We start from the raw sequence: 15,455 nt of genomic DNA, 5'->3' as shown, positions 1-15,455 counted from the left end.
TAATCCATTTGGATTTTATCTTCATACATGGTGTTAGCTGGGGTCTGAATTCTCTGTTTTGCAAATGGTTAACCAGTTGTGCTAACACCACTTGTTGAAGAGGCTTTCCTTGCTCCATTTTGGATTTCTTGCCATTTTATCAAGTTATTAGTTGATTTTATGTCTGAGGAATATTTTCTGAATACTCAAGTTTATTCCACTGATTTGAAGATCTGTCTTTATTCTAATACCATGCTGTTTTAATAACTTGCTGTGTAATACAATTTAAAATTGGGGAAAGTAATGCCTCCCATATTTCTTTTTACCAAGGATTGATTTAGTTATTCGTGGGTGTTTATTGTTTCAAATGAATTTCAGGATTGTTTAATCCACTTCTTTGACAAATGTCATGGGTATCTTTAGAGGGATTTCATTAAATCTGTACAATGCTTTGGGGAGTTTTGCCATTTTATTGATATTAGTACTGCCAATTCATGAGCCAAAAATGTGTCTTCATTTTCTTGTGTCCTTTCTTATTTCTTGAAGCAGGCTTTTGCTGTTTTTTTGTATAGGTCCTTCACCTCTTTAGTTAAGTTGACTACAATATATTTAATTTTGTGTGGCACTAATATGAAAGGATTTTTTTTAATAATACCTGGAAATTAAACAGCTCACTACTGAATCACCAGTGGGTCAGAGATAAAATAAAAGAGGAAATAAAAGATTCCTGGAAACAAATGCAAATGAAGACAGAAATTACCAGAATTTGTGGGATATAGAAAAATCAGTAATAAGAGGAAAATTTATAGCTTTGCAAGCACACATTAGCAAGGTAGAAGGTACCTAAATAAATAGCTTAATGACACAGCTTATAGTTAAAAAATGATCAACAAAATGAACCTTAAATAGGTAGTCAGAAGGAAATAGCAAAGCTAAGAGCAGAAATCAATGAAGTGAAAATCAAATAAAATAATTTGAAAGATCAACAAAAGCAAAAGTTGGTTCTTTGAAAAATAGAGATCAATAATTCACTAGCAAATCTCACAAATAAAGGATGAGAAAGAAACTTAATAAACCAGATTAGAGGGGCCAGAGAAATAGCACAGTGGTAGGGCATTTACCTTGCACACAGATGATTTAGGGTGGATGATGGTTCAAAATTCAGCATCCCATACGGTCCCCCGTGCCTGCTAGAGACGATTTCTCAGTGCAAAGCCAGGAGTAACTCTGAGTGCTGATGGGTGTAACCCAAAAACCAAAAACCAACCCCTCAATAAACAAACAAAAAAACAACAGAAAAAAAACTCAAATTAGAAATTAAAAGGGGAAGATAATAAAGAGATTCAAAGGGAAGTAACAGACCGGGCTTTCTGGTAGTCATTCAACAGACATATATTAAAACTACCTATGAGCAGCTTTGTGAGTGGTAAAGGGAAAACTGGAACACCCCTTTTATGAATAAAGAATGTAATCATTTTATTTATTACTTTTAAATTATGATTGTCTCTTGATGAGCTTGTTCCCTTTGTCATACTTATGGGTATTTTCAGTATTAGCCACAGTTTTCAAGTCATGGATACTCAGAGAAAATAAAATGTCACGCCAAAGTTCTGGCATTATCAATGGAGAAGAAATTTGAACAGATTTAAGAGGAATGTGTAGCATTTATGTGATGACTAGTCTCCATTTCCTCAGAGGTGGTGGGAGGTTAACAAATCAAATTTCACTTGGGGTCTGGGCTCTTTTCACAAATCTATTAAAAATATCAATAATTATTATTAGAAGCAGTCACTGATCAAACTGAAAAGAACAAAAGATGTTATTTATCTCAGCATAATGGAACCCAAGACAGTGGAGAGAAAATCTTTCCAGTAGAGTATGCTCATTGCACAGAAGAGACCACTAAGCTCAGAAAGAGTCAGGGATTAATTACTTAACTGTATGGTGCTGATCTGGGAGTAAATGTGTGTTTTTCTGTGAGGTCAAGTACTTCCTTAATTTCTTACACCTTTAATTTGAAATGGAATTTTTTTCAGAGCAACAATCATTTCAGTTTCATGACATACTGTTAAAGAATGTGCTTCTGGAGAATTTCCCTGCTCCCCTTAGACATAGATAAAGAAACAGAGGAAAGTTTCTCATTTCTCATGTGATGTGGTCACCTTTTTTGTACCCATGTTTACCTGCATAAATTTTTACTGAGGTTTCTAAGGGCACCATTGGTGTGAACAGGAAAGGTCAGCGGCCTGAGGAAACTTTGGACTATAAACAATACGCTGGAGGCAGAAGCAGAAAGAAGCAGCACCTAGGCAACTATCTCATTTCTCCATGGCTAGAATGTCCGCAAAGAACCTTCCAAATAGTCTTAAAGTCTCTGGGTAAGCTCCAGAGGGTTTGATTAATCTTACCATGATTAATCATGGTAATATTCAGCAAAAAAAATTTTTTAAGTCATTTTACAGCAGCACAGTTACTGTTCGCCAGCTGAAACTTCACGTGGAATGTGCAATTGAAACTGAAGTCTGTGCTCCATGATTAAGCCAAGAACCAAATAGTGTAGCCAAAGGTATTGGTGTCACTGAGTTTGAGCTGAACTGCATAATATTAATAACTGTGGAAAAATCCAAGCCAAACAGTTAAATTCAATCTGTACATGTACTTGCAAAAGAGGTTATGAAGGCTGCTGCATCTGGCCAGATAGTCTGTTTACTATCACATTAATTATACTTAAGTGCCCTGCAGCATTGAGCAACTAAGTGACTCAATAGAGAATTTCAAAACCAAAATGAAGGAAGTACAATGTTTTGAGATCCCTTTCACTCATATAACCTTTCTACATAATGATAAATTTACTTTCAAAGCAAAACACTAATTTTGAAGATTAATTTTAGAAACAGAAAAGATTACTGGTAGAAAAAATATTTACCCAGGTGCTTTATAAACATGATTTGGCATCAAAACACAGGATATGACCTAGAGGAACTAGCAGCTTGGAACAAATTGTGCTTTTCTAATTCTGAACCTTCATATAAGCCAAAGTCAGAGGTCAGGAATGGGAAAGTTAAGAGGTGGATAGAAAGTTGGTCCATTTTCATGATTATTTCAATAATCAGGACTTCTCTTTAAGTAAAAATCATTATCTAATGATTATCATTATCTAATGAGGTGAGGCTTTATACATACTGTAGTCTCAGGCCTGCTTTGCACTGCCTGGTCCCTTGGATTCCACTATACCAATAATAAATAAAATGATAAAATAAAATAAATATTTATCCTGACTCTGTTGAGATGCTTGTTTAGTAATGAAATCATGGATTTTCAAGAGATTTTATGCTATAGAGAGATTTAGTAGAAACAGGATATGATACAGAAATACAAATAGAATTTCAGGGGTCATTTTGGACAAAGTGGAATTTAGCTGAGGGGTGTTATTAATCAGCTCACCTTTTTCTAAAATCCTATCTCTAATTTTCTTGAACCAACTTTTCTCTTTTCATTGCTTTATTCATAAACAGTCCTGACTACTTTTGATTTTCCCAAGAGGACCACAGGAAACAGGAAGTGATTTTGACCCTATTTCTGTTACTGGGGATCGTGTTTCCAGATGAAAGGTTTGGCTATTTTTATTGGCTGAGGCAGCTTGCCAGAGGAGAGAGGAGCTTACTTGATTACCCTATAACTATATTGCTTCTTTTTCCTCAAGAGATGTTGGCTTTTCTAGAAGTTGAAAACTTGAATTTTCACAAGCTTTACAAACAAATACTGGTACATCACATTTGAAACAATATTTCATTTCTAGTTCTAATTCCTTACACTGCAAATAATTGTGTTATATTAGAAAAAAATGTTTCTAATTGTCAGAAGCTCTTATGTAGGTTTTAAATATATTCACAGAGGTTTTGATATTTTATTAAAATATCATCATTTCATTCCTTGATAATATATGGCTAGGATAAGTATCTTTTTCTAAATACTCACCAGAATCAAGATTTTGAGGCATATCACCTTTATGCTTAATTTTTAAAAAATTATAACACTGATTTACCAAGTTGTTCATAAATGTAGTCATTTCAAGCTTTAAGTGTTCAAATACCACTCCCACCACTAATATTACTTTCCCTTCACCAGTGCCGGCAATTTCTTACCACCATAGTCACCCTTCATGCAGGTACAAACAAGCTTACTTCATATTGTTTGTTACAACACAAAGGTAAATGAAATGATAAAAACTTGTATCAACAAGGGTCAATTTGAAATAATTTTTATAACTCTCATACTATTGTTAAAGTCAGTGTCTAAGGATTTACTGGCTGTGTTTGGTGCTAGTTGAGCCAAGGCTCACTGACCTTGATAGATTACTATGTAACTTTCCCATCAGATTTTCTGTAATCTTACTGTACTGTACTACTATAAAATACTGAGGCATCCTGTATTTATAGATCTGAAACAGATTTGGTGGTTGGCAGTTTGAAACAGGACTGTTTCTGTTTGAGTGTGTAGAGAGTGGCACTGGGCTGCTGTAGTCATACAAAAATGAGAAATTCAGGGACTCAATTCAAGGGCTCAAGGAATGCATACTCCTTGGGCACATAGTCAGGGATACCTGGATCTCCAGATCACCTCCCGTGGTACTTGGGGGATCCTTTCAGGCAGCATCCAGCAATACTCAGGAAGAGCATGTTATGTCAGAAATTGAGTTATAGTAAGGAAATGCTAGATACGTGCCCTAACCACTGTACTATTTCCCTCTCCTATACTTATTTTCAAATAACCTAATTTATGGCTTGTATTCTGGAAATAATAAGAGCTTCCTGTTAGGGATTTTACTTATAATAGTATTAGTTTTATTTTCTTGTTTTTGTGCCATAGCAGTGATGCCCAGAGGTAACTCCTGATTTTGCCCTCAGGACATACTTATAGCAAATTTCAGGGAGCATATGGGATTCTGGGAATTGAACCCAGGTCAGTCATGTGCAAGGTAATTGCCCTATCCACTAAACTATTTCTCCAGGCCTTATTAGTGGAAACTGTTGATACAAATTTTGAGAGAAATAAAATATTTAGAAATAAAAATAAAATGAAAATATTGACAGTAGAGCTGGGGAAAAAACTTAAGGAGTGGAACACGTTCTTTACTTATGGGAGTTAAAAGCTAGGCATTACACACCCCCTAAACACAACCAAAGGTCATGCATAGTGACTCCCAAATACTACAGTGGTAGCTATTCTGGACTCCAGCACTGTGGATCCCAAGTTCAACTTGCAGGGCTGAACACCACTGAGAATGGTGCCTGTAAGAAAATGCAGACAGTTATTTAATTTAGACAGTACAAACAATGAAAATAAAGCTTAGTTAAACTGAATTTTAAAATAGACAAAAGAATGATTTTCATGACAAGTCCTATTTACTAAATATCTATTTAGTTTAGATAAAAGTTACATACTTTATATATATGTATTTCTTTATATACATGTATATAAATGTGGGATGGATACATTTACTCAACTGAACTGGACTGAAAGCTAAGACTTGGCTTATTTCGGGGCCAGAAAAATAGCACAATTGTTGGGCCTTTGCCTTGCACTCAGCTGATTCAAATCCCAGCTGGTTCAAATCCCAGGATCCCATATGGCCCCCCATGTGTGCCAGGTAGGAGCAATTTCTGAGTGCAGAACCAGGAGTCACACCTGAGTGCCACTGGATGTAACCACCCCCCCTCAAAAACAAAACAAAACAAAACAAAAAAACAAAGACTTGGTTCATGAACATGAATGCACCTGGCAGATGAAAGAGAACAATCCTCTCAGGTAGAAAGAACAGCATGTTCTAAGATGGGGAGGCCAAAATGACATGTCAGACTAAGGGAATTCATGGAGTCTGCAAAGTTTAGAATGAAGTCTAAATTAAAAGAGCAGAAGAAAATAAAACAAGATAGTCAGACAAGGGTCAAATTATAAAGGGCTTGGTATTTTTCCCATAATCTTTAAGAAGTTAGAGAATAATCAAAATTGTCCTTTAGAAATATCACTCCAGTGATGCACTATGACAGTTGGATTAGACAAAGAACTCTCAACCTTTGCTCAGTAATGCAAGTAATGACTTTGATATTATCAAGAAACTTGGAAATGGGTTAAAATTAATAATACTGAGTTTTATCTCTGAAGAAGTGTCTGAGCAACACAGTGAAAGAGGTATAGGTGTGTTATTTACTTCTTTATCATTTCAGTGATAGAAAAGTGCCTTTTAGAAGCCATAATGATAGCACAGTAGGGAGCTCATTTGTTTTGTATGCGGCTGACGTGGTTTGATCCCTTGTATTCCATATGGTCACCGGAGGAGTGATTCCTGAGAGCAGAGACAAGAATAACCACTGAGTACCTCTGGGTGTGACTCCCATTTCTCCCCACCAAAAAATTCAATAAAACGTGCTTTTGCTGGTTTTCAGTCAGAATTAAGTTTATACACTTAAAAACATGGATATTGTATACTGAAGACTGAGAATATTTATGTCCATGGGAATGTATCTATTATTTGGTTGGCTATTTTTTAAGCTACTTTGCCCAAAGGAGCTAAGTATAAGTGGAACAGAGAAAAATCTCAAGAAAATCTCTTCAACAAATGGAGTTAGGAAACTGGATGGTCACATGTGCAAAAAATAAAATTAGAACTATATCTCACATCATTTACAGAAGTAAATTCACAAATGGAATAAAGACCTTAACATTATACTATATTTCATAAAATGCATTGATTAAAGCATCAGTAAAACTGTCCATGAATTTGACCACAGAGATGGACACAGAGGGAGACAAACACAGAAATTAAAAAAAATAGGATTCTATCAAATTAAAAGACTTCTGTTATGCACAGAAAAAGAAGCTAATGCTGAAATGAAAAAGCTAACCTACTTCATGAGAGACAATATTTCCACAAAATATATCATATATGTAACTAATATTCAAGTTTATAAAGCCCTCGCAAAACAACTACAATAAAATCCAAGAATCCATTTAAAAATGTAGAGAGAAGATGAAGAGTTACTTCCTGAAAGTGGACATACTCATGGCCAATAGGCATATGAAAAATTGCTCATTGGCACTAATGATTAGGGGAATATAAATTAAAACAACTTTGAGATATAATCTCATGCCTGTGAGAATGACATATATCAGAAAGTCTAAAAACAGTCAGTATTTCTGGGGTGAATGGAATTCTCATCCATTGCTGGCAGGGATGTCATCTAATATAATCTCTATGAAATGCAATATGGAGATCTTTCAAAAAATTGAAATATAACCTGCACATGTTTCGGTGGTACCACTTCTCGACATATACCCAAGAATGCAAATACATTAATTCAAAGGGATATATGCACACCTATATTAATTGCAGCACTTAGTAATAGCAAAGATTTGAAAAACAACTTGAGTGCCAAGAAGTTGTAGTATGAAGCTAGAGAGATAGCTTGCTTTGCACATGACTGACTCATATTCTTTTCTCTTTTTTTTTTGCTTTATTTATTTATTTATTTTGCTTTTGGGGCCACACCCTGTGACACTCAGGGGCTACTCCTGGCTATGTGCTCAGAAATTACTCCTGGCTCGAGGGGACCATATGGGATGCCGGGGGATTGAAGCAAAGTCCATCCTGGATCTGCCACATGCAAAGCCTTACTGCTGTGCTATTGCTCAGAAAAAAAAATTAAAAAGAGGGTAAGAAACGATTCCAGTGAAGTAATTTTAACATGTAAGATGTCCCTGGGATTTCTTCTTTGATTACTTTCTTCTTTCTTACTTGCCTCCCACCTGACCTCCAAAACACACCATACTTTTGTAAAACAAAAATAAAAAGTAAAAACCCTCAACTGTTGTAAAGCATGCAATTAAAGTTGATTACTAGTTAATATGAACTTTGGATCACTGTATCAACTGTTAAATTTGATTTCTTATTACTTATTGTTAAATAAACTGTGTGAAGACAAAAAAAAATCCAGTGAAAGGGCCAAAGCATACCTGATGTTCTGTTAGGAGGTATCTGTATGCTTACCTACTCTAGCCCCAGACCGTTCACATTTTAAAGCAGGAAACATTGAGTTAATTTGATAACTGTATTACACAACTTTCTATCAGATGTCTGGGACCATTAGTCATCAAATTAGGAGATGGTGAACAGATCATCATAAAATTATTTTAGGGCTATTACAATTATGTTTTCTTCTTTTGTAATTCCTGGCTGCCCAAAGCTTCTATGTGAAAAGTTAAGCATTTTAATCTTAATTTTTTAAAAGCATAACAATGGACTGAAGAAAGAGATATAGATGCTGGGCTTTGAACAGTGTGTGTGTGTGTGTGTGTGTCTGTGTCTGTGTCTGTGTCTGTGTCTGTGTGTTTGTGTCTGTGTGTAAAAAGAAGGGAGCAAAATAATGAAGGATGGGCTTGGGAACTTTTCAAGTGTACAATGACGTCTAGATTCATTAAAATTTTGACTACACTTCAAGGAAGGAAGAGGGACATAGTCTTTTTCTATTATGTTCTATTTCTATCTTGTAGAAACTTTGCACAACATGCTATATTTATTGAATAAGTTTTTGCCAAAGAGTTCATATAAAGGACATAAACTTCATCTTTGAGAAAATTTACTCATTTCTGTAAGGAGCAGAAAAGTAAGGAATCATTGTTTCAATATAGATATTATTTTGAGCCAGAGTGATAGCACAGTAGATAGGGCATTTGCTTTGCAGGTGGATGACCCAGGTCCTATCCCCAGTATCCCATATGTTTCTTTGAGCCTTCCAGGAGTGATTTCTGAACGCAGATCCAGGAATAACACCTGTATGTCACTGGTTATTGTCCCAAATTAAACTAAACAAATAGACATTATTTTTCTTTTAAAATGTCTGTACTGGGGGTCCAGAGAGGCAGTATGGGGGCTAAGGGATGATATGTAGTTAACCCTGGTTTTATCCTTGTAACCATACGGTTTACCAAATATCACAGGGTACAGCCCTGGACAACTCTATCACCATTCCCAGCACTGTAAGTGTGATTCTGGTCATATTTATTACCTCATAATTAAAACTCCACCACATTCTGGAGCTATGTATTGAAACACAGGCACAACTGTGAAGAATCACTGGAAAAGATCCCTGCCCCACATTGCCATTGCTTGGGAAACTTTCACAGATCCCAATCCCAAATGTATATTGGACTGGAAATGAAGGTCAGTGAGAGAGCTGTTGCCTTGCATGTTTGAAACCACAGTTTCAATTCCCATCACTGCAAAAAGAAAAAAAAAACTACTGTTATATCCATTGTTATATCCTTAATATGAATTACTGATGTTTTATATACAGAAGAAACCATGCCGAGCTGTAGAGATATGGAAGGACTGCCAATTGTACATATTCCTTTAATATCTGTAATGAGTGATAATGCCAACAACAGTCCATCACTACATGAGGACCACTGTAGCAGCCAATTCAGATTTGATACTGAATTTTTAATTCCTATGTAAACTAGGTGATCTCTATATTAGTTTTTTATTTAGAAAAATGAAAGTAGCTTACTGTGATTAAAACATTAAGAGTAGCTGATTTTTTTCCTGAAGATTAAAAAAAGGACATGGCTGAAGTAAACATGCATGTAAGTCTTGAGAGGACAAACCTGTTAAACCAGCGCTATAATTCTACCACTTTTCTAGCCAAGTAACATTTCCAGGCTCTTTATTTCATACCCCTTCTTCCGCCTGTAACATTAATATTCATATATCAGCTAAGGATCTTTCTTTTTATTTGACTTAGGTAAATGCTCAGAACAGAAAGCAACTCCTTGCTTCTTATCGTCAAATTCTTTTGTCCTCTGTCTCCCCTCTGTGTTCAAGGCTCACTCCTTCTGGCTATTAGACTGATGCTTCATCTGCTCAAGGCATCACATCAGCAGTATTTTTCTTTCCTCAGAGATGCCAAGTTCTTTTTTTCACTCTCTTCAACAGCAAATATACTAGGATTCAAGGCCAGGGTGTTAACTTAAGTGGTAGATTTCATGCCTCACATGCACAAACCAGTGTATTGACCCTGCTAATTCTCTAAACAACACTGACTAACTGTAGTTAACTCACAATTTTTCTATAGTTATTCTCTGAGAGCATACAGAGCTGGTTGGGACAGAGAGCCTTCTCTGCTATTATCTTCACTCACTGAGTTCATGGGCTTCTCTGCACTGCCTCTCCATGTGTCTGTTGTTTGAGAGGATGAATCTTTAAAGTTTACTCCCATGGGAACCCATAAGAGATTAGGTTGTGTTACTATTTTCTTTCCTTGCTGGTCTTCTCCCAGCAACAGGGGTATAAATAAATGTATGAAGTGTAATGTTGGGAGTAGAGTTGTACAGCTGCTTGTGTGGTCATGCATTTCAGGGTACAAGCTGCAGAGTGTGGAGTTTTGGGTGTGAGTATGGAGAATGAACAAGAAAAGCAAAGGGTCTGAAGAATGAATGTGGGCTTGTAGGCTTGGCAGAGGTTGGGTGTGGAGGCTGCTGAAATCTAGGTATAAGAACGTGGTTTATATTTTTGTTCATATTATTCATAATCATGCACACTTAAATTTTTTAAACTTGTTAAGATTCTTGAAAAGTAAATGTGTTTAAAAATTGAGTTCATATTCTTTTTACACAAATATTAAAGAAAAATAGATATCAGACCTATGGTTAATTTTCATTAGAATTTTGTCTCCTCTATAGGCTGATGTATGTAAAACCTCAGCAGAGTAGATTTCAGGGAGAGCTGAGCTAGTGAAAATCCAATTCAGTTCTTTTCCCTCTATTTTGTATTTTAATGAAGCAAGCAGATGGTAGATGGATTTTCCCTGGAAACTGCTGATTTTAAGACTGCAATAGGCTGGTTTTGCAAACATGGTGTTCAGTGCATATAGTACCTCAGAATACACATTTAACTTTGCAGAGGAAAATTAATACCCTTAGGCAGTTGGGTAAATTTTCAAAAATACAAGTCCAGTACTGGTTTCTTTGGCTTTCTTTTATGGATTGGAGTGTAAAAATCTTCCTTCTTTCAAGTTTTAACTTTTTAGAAAGATACCAAAATATTTCACTAAATTTCCTGCTCAAATGTAATGAGATTATAAAACCATAAATGTAATAGTTATTGTTGTTTCTTTCTGTGGTACAAGCTTCTTATGGTGTATACTGCCACATATTCTGTTCAGCATTATCATTTAGAAGTAAAAACATGATTATCTATAAATGTAGGGGAACAGAAATAAGCTTTTTTTCTGGAATATTGCTATAATAATAGGCAGTGAAAGCTTGTACAGACAATGCTCTCTTACCTATTTTTTCTGAAACAAGATAAAATTATTCAGCACATGAATAAAATCAAATACTCCATTCAGATGGACATAAAATATAAAAAGCACCCACAGATAAAAAACAAAATAAAGATTGGTTGACTTCCTATTATTGCTCTATATGAAACATTCTATGCAGATATAAATTAGTATTTTCACTTCTAATTCTCATAAAGAAGTTAAGAACAAATACAATTTTATAATTAAAAAAGAAAATTGATAAAAACAAGTCGTTCCCACCAGCAAAAAATGACAGATGGTTAGAATACTGAAGCTGCTCATTCTTCTCAGTTGTATAAATCTTAGAAATTACTGCCATCTTCTGGCTTCTCAAAGTACTGATGTAAATTTAAGAGCTTTTTCACAGTATTATGAAAAGTCAAAAAACTGAAAGATCCTATGGGCTCAAATATTATATATGTGGTAATTTGAGAATGGTAAGTTTTTGTTTTCTTTTTTTGTTTGTTTTGTTTTTGTTTTGTTTTTGGGCCACACCCTGTGACGCTCAGGGGTTACTCCTGGCTATGCGCTCAGAAGTTGCTCCTGGCTTCTTGGGGGACCATATGGGACGCCAGGGGATCGAATCGCGGTCCATCCTAGGCTAGCGCAGGCAAGGCAGGCATCCAGCGCCACCGCCCGGCCCCGAGAATGGTAAGTTTTATGTATCAACATAACATAATTAACATTAAGTAAATTTCAGGTTTTATTTATAGTTTATTGTGGTGATGCAAAATTCCCAGATATTAAACATAATTACTGATATGTTCTGATTACTTTTCTCTTTTCTAGCTTTTGAATTTCTTCATGTAAGGCAGTGCTTCTTAAATAGTGGGAAGTGACCCCAAGGGGGGACGCGAGGCTCCGTAAAGGGGGGCGCATTTGACCTAGGCAAACACTGCCATAACAAGCTAAGCCCCGTGTTTATGCCTCTGTATGTCTCAGAGCTGAGAGTTGCTGTGTCCTGCTTCAAACCCCGCTTCGAAAAGCTGTGCATTGCAAAACGTGCTCATCGTAGCCGTTAATCCAGACATCACCTCTGATTAAAAAATCAGCTAAAATTATTTTATACTATATTGTTTTGCAGGTTAAAGTTTTTTTTTTTAAATAAAGATACTATTTACAGTCGCGCATGGGGTGCAAACAATGTTTTCTTCTTCCTGGGGGGGGGGCATGACAGAAAATAATTGAGAAGCACTGATGTAAGGACAGTTTTAGTTAAATTTTTTTGAGGTTGAAACTCAAGTTTACTGAAAAAAGTTAAATATTTTAATCTATTTCTTTTAAAGTCACAAGCAAATACTTTGCAAATACTTTGTCTACTTTAAAGTAATAAAAGATAGAAAGTATAACGTGCCATTTAAAGTTACTTGGCACTCTAGTTGAATAATTTATTACTCCATTTAGATATTCCAATCTTTTTTTTTGTTTGTTTGTTTTTTGTTTTTTGGGCCACACCCATTTGATGCTCAGGGGTTACTCCTGGCTAAGCGCTCAGAAATTGCCCCTGGCTTGGGGGGGGGACCATGAGACATTGGGGGATCGAACTGCGGTCGTGATCTTTCCTTGGCTAGCGCTTGCATGGCAGATACCTTACCTCAAACACCACCTCGCCGGCCCCGATATTCCAATCTTATATTCCATTTTTTACCCTTCCCATTAAAATAATTTTTTTGGATGGTTTTTTGTTTTGTTTTTGAGCTACACCCTGTGACGCTCAGGGCTTACTCCTGGCTATGTGTTCAGAAGTTGCTCCTGGCTTGGGTGACCATATGTCCATCCTAGGTCAGATACGTGCAAGGCAAACACCTTACCACTGCACCACCACTCTGGCCCCTTATTAAGCTGTTTAAAAAGACCTTATATTCCAATTTTTAAGGTGAGGAATCTGAACCTCAGATTGGTATTGTTACAGAGGGAAGTAATGGCAAAGTCTAAATTTTCAAACCTGTAGCATCACATAGGAAGATGTTTGCTCTACCCCAGAGTCATATGTTCACTCCCAAGAGTCAGAGTTTAAAACCTGGATCATTTGACTCCTAAATCTGTGTTCAGTCTAGTGATGAGAGAGAAAGTCATGCTTTATAGTATTAACATTTATAACTATCCAACATTGATTGTCTACAATCTTACTCTATTTTGGCTCAATTCCTGACCATGGATTCATAAATACTAAAAGGATTCCTACATTATCTGACATATTTAACAGAAATATGAATTTAGATTTGGTTTTCAATGTATTTCCCAGTAAGTCAACTTATAGGTTTTGTTTTTGTTTTGGGGCTGTACTTGGCAGTTTTCAGGAGACCATATGTTGTGCAAAGGAATAAATCTAGGTTGGCCACTTGTAAGGTAAGCACCTTACACCTAACACCTCTCAGGATCTCAGCAAATTTGTCTCTAACAGAGATTTAGTTGCTTTCCATATGAAAATTATTTAAATGAAACCATGGTACAAAATTATTATTTCCTACAAGGCTTTTATATATTTGAATGCTATATATGTAAATATGCATAATTACATGTGGAACTGTAATATATATGTATTTTGAATAATTAGTTATAATTTTTATTTTTGTTTTTAATATTTGTAGAATTTATTTACAAAGATGAATCTAACAAGAATCCAGAAAAATAAGATTGACTTATCAAAGTGCAGTATGAGCTCTTTGAGAAAGTATATATGAGAGAGGAGAAAAATTTTTTTCACTGGAGATACTCAAAGAAAAATCCTATTTTTAAGACATCAGAGGTTTAGCTGTTGAATATTTGAATAAAAGGCAAAGAATACTGCAAATCATTCATTCATTTCTTGGGAATGCAACACATGATTTCCCCATATTAAAGGGAATATCTTATGTTATTAAATACTTAATGAAAGTTATTTTATAAGTTATTAATAAAAACATTATTGTTGGGACGGAGAGATAGCATGGAGGTAAGGCGTTTGCTTTTATGCAGAAGGTCATTTTTTTGAATCCTGGCGTCCCATATGGTCCCCCATGCCTGTCAGGAGCAATTTCTGAGCATGGAGCCAGGAGTAATCCCTGAGCAGTGCCGGGTGTGACCCAAAAACCAAACCAAAACAAAACAAAACAAAAACATTGTTGTGAGGCTTAAATTTTATTTGATTTATTTTTTATTAGAAAACATATGGGATAGATTCCATATTCATGAAGTGTCTATTCATCTCCTCTACCCATTTTTTGGTGAGGTTGTTAGTTTCTTGTTGCTGAGCGTCATACATGCTATATATATTTTGTATATTGATCCTTTATCTGCTGTATTTACACACACATTTCCCCCAGTTTTCAGGGTGTGTTTATTTCAGTCTGATTTCTCTCTTTGTGTATTTTGTTTCAATTCCAAACTGCAAGTGGTCAATCTTCCTGATGACTCTCTTGAATTGGATTAAGTCTCAAAGCTACTCTAAGATCAGGCAGAATGATATGGAGCATGTGACAATTATAATGATAATGAAGTGTATGTGATATTTTTTGGCGACAAAAATCAAAAGTACTGCTAATTCTATTGTGATTTGCTTTTCAGAAGTGTCAAGAGGCAATTCCAACTTGCTATATGAATTAATTCTCAAGAGGGAGAACAGAAAAGGTAACAGGAAGGTGGTAAGGGCACCAGAATTGAGCAACTGTAGAGAAACTGAAAGTAGTATTGCTACTAAGACTGGAAGGACAAAGAGGAACACAAGGACTTACGAAAGTGTCGGACTTCATGTGGACGCATTTGAGACAAAGGTTACCTGTCAGGACATGAGACCATAGGTGGGGAGCACTTAAGAGGAAGGTCATGCAATTATTGTGGTGCTTATTTTCTGTACAGTCTCCTATCTTTGTTTCTTTTGGTCTCAAAGACAGTCTCCTATCTTTGTGCTTAGTGTTTACTCCTGGCCCTGTGCTCAGGAAACATGTCTAAGGAGACAACATATAGTACCAATGATCAAAGCTGTATCAGCAGCATGCAAGATGAACATTTTACTGTATTAGTAAAACTGTATTAGTTCTCTTTTCACATGATCAAAAGAATGATAGAAATACTGAGGATACTACTGGTCTTCCTTCCTTCCTTCCTTCCTTCCTTCCTTCCTTCCTTCCTTCCTTC

This window comes from Suncus etruscus, chromosome 7 (assembly GCF_024139225.1).
Source record: "Suncus etruscus isolate mSunEtr1 chromosome 7, mSunEtr1.pri.cur, whole genome shotgun sequence".
In the NCBI taxonomy this organism is placed as follows: Eukaryota; Metazoa; Chordata; class Mammalia; order Eulipotyphla; family Soricidae; genus Suncus; species Suncus etruscus.
The sequence above is the reverse complement of the archived record's forward strand: the minus strand, read 5'-3'. Positions refer to the sequence as shown.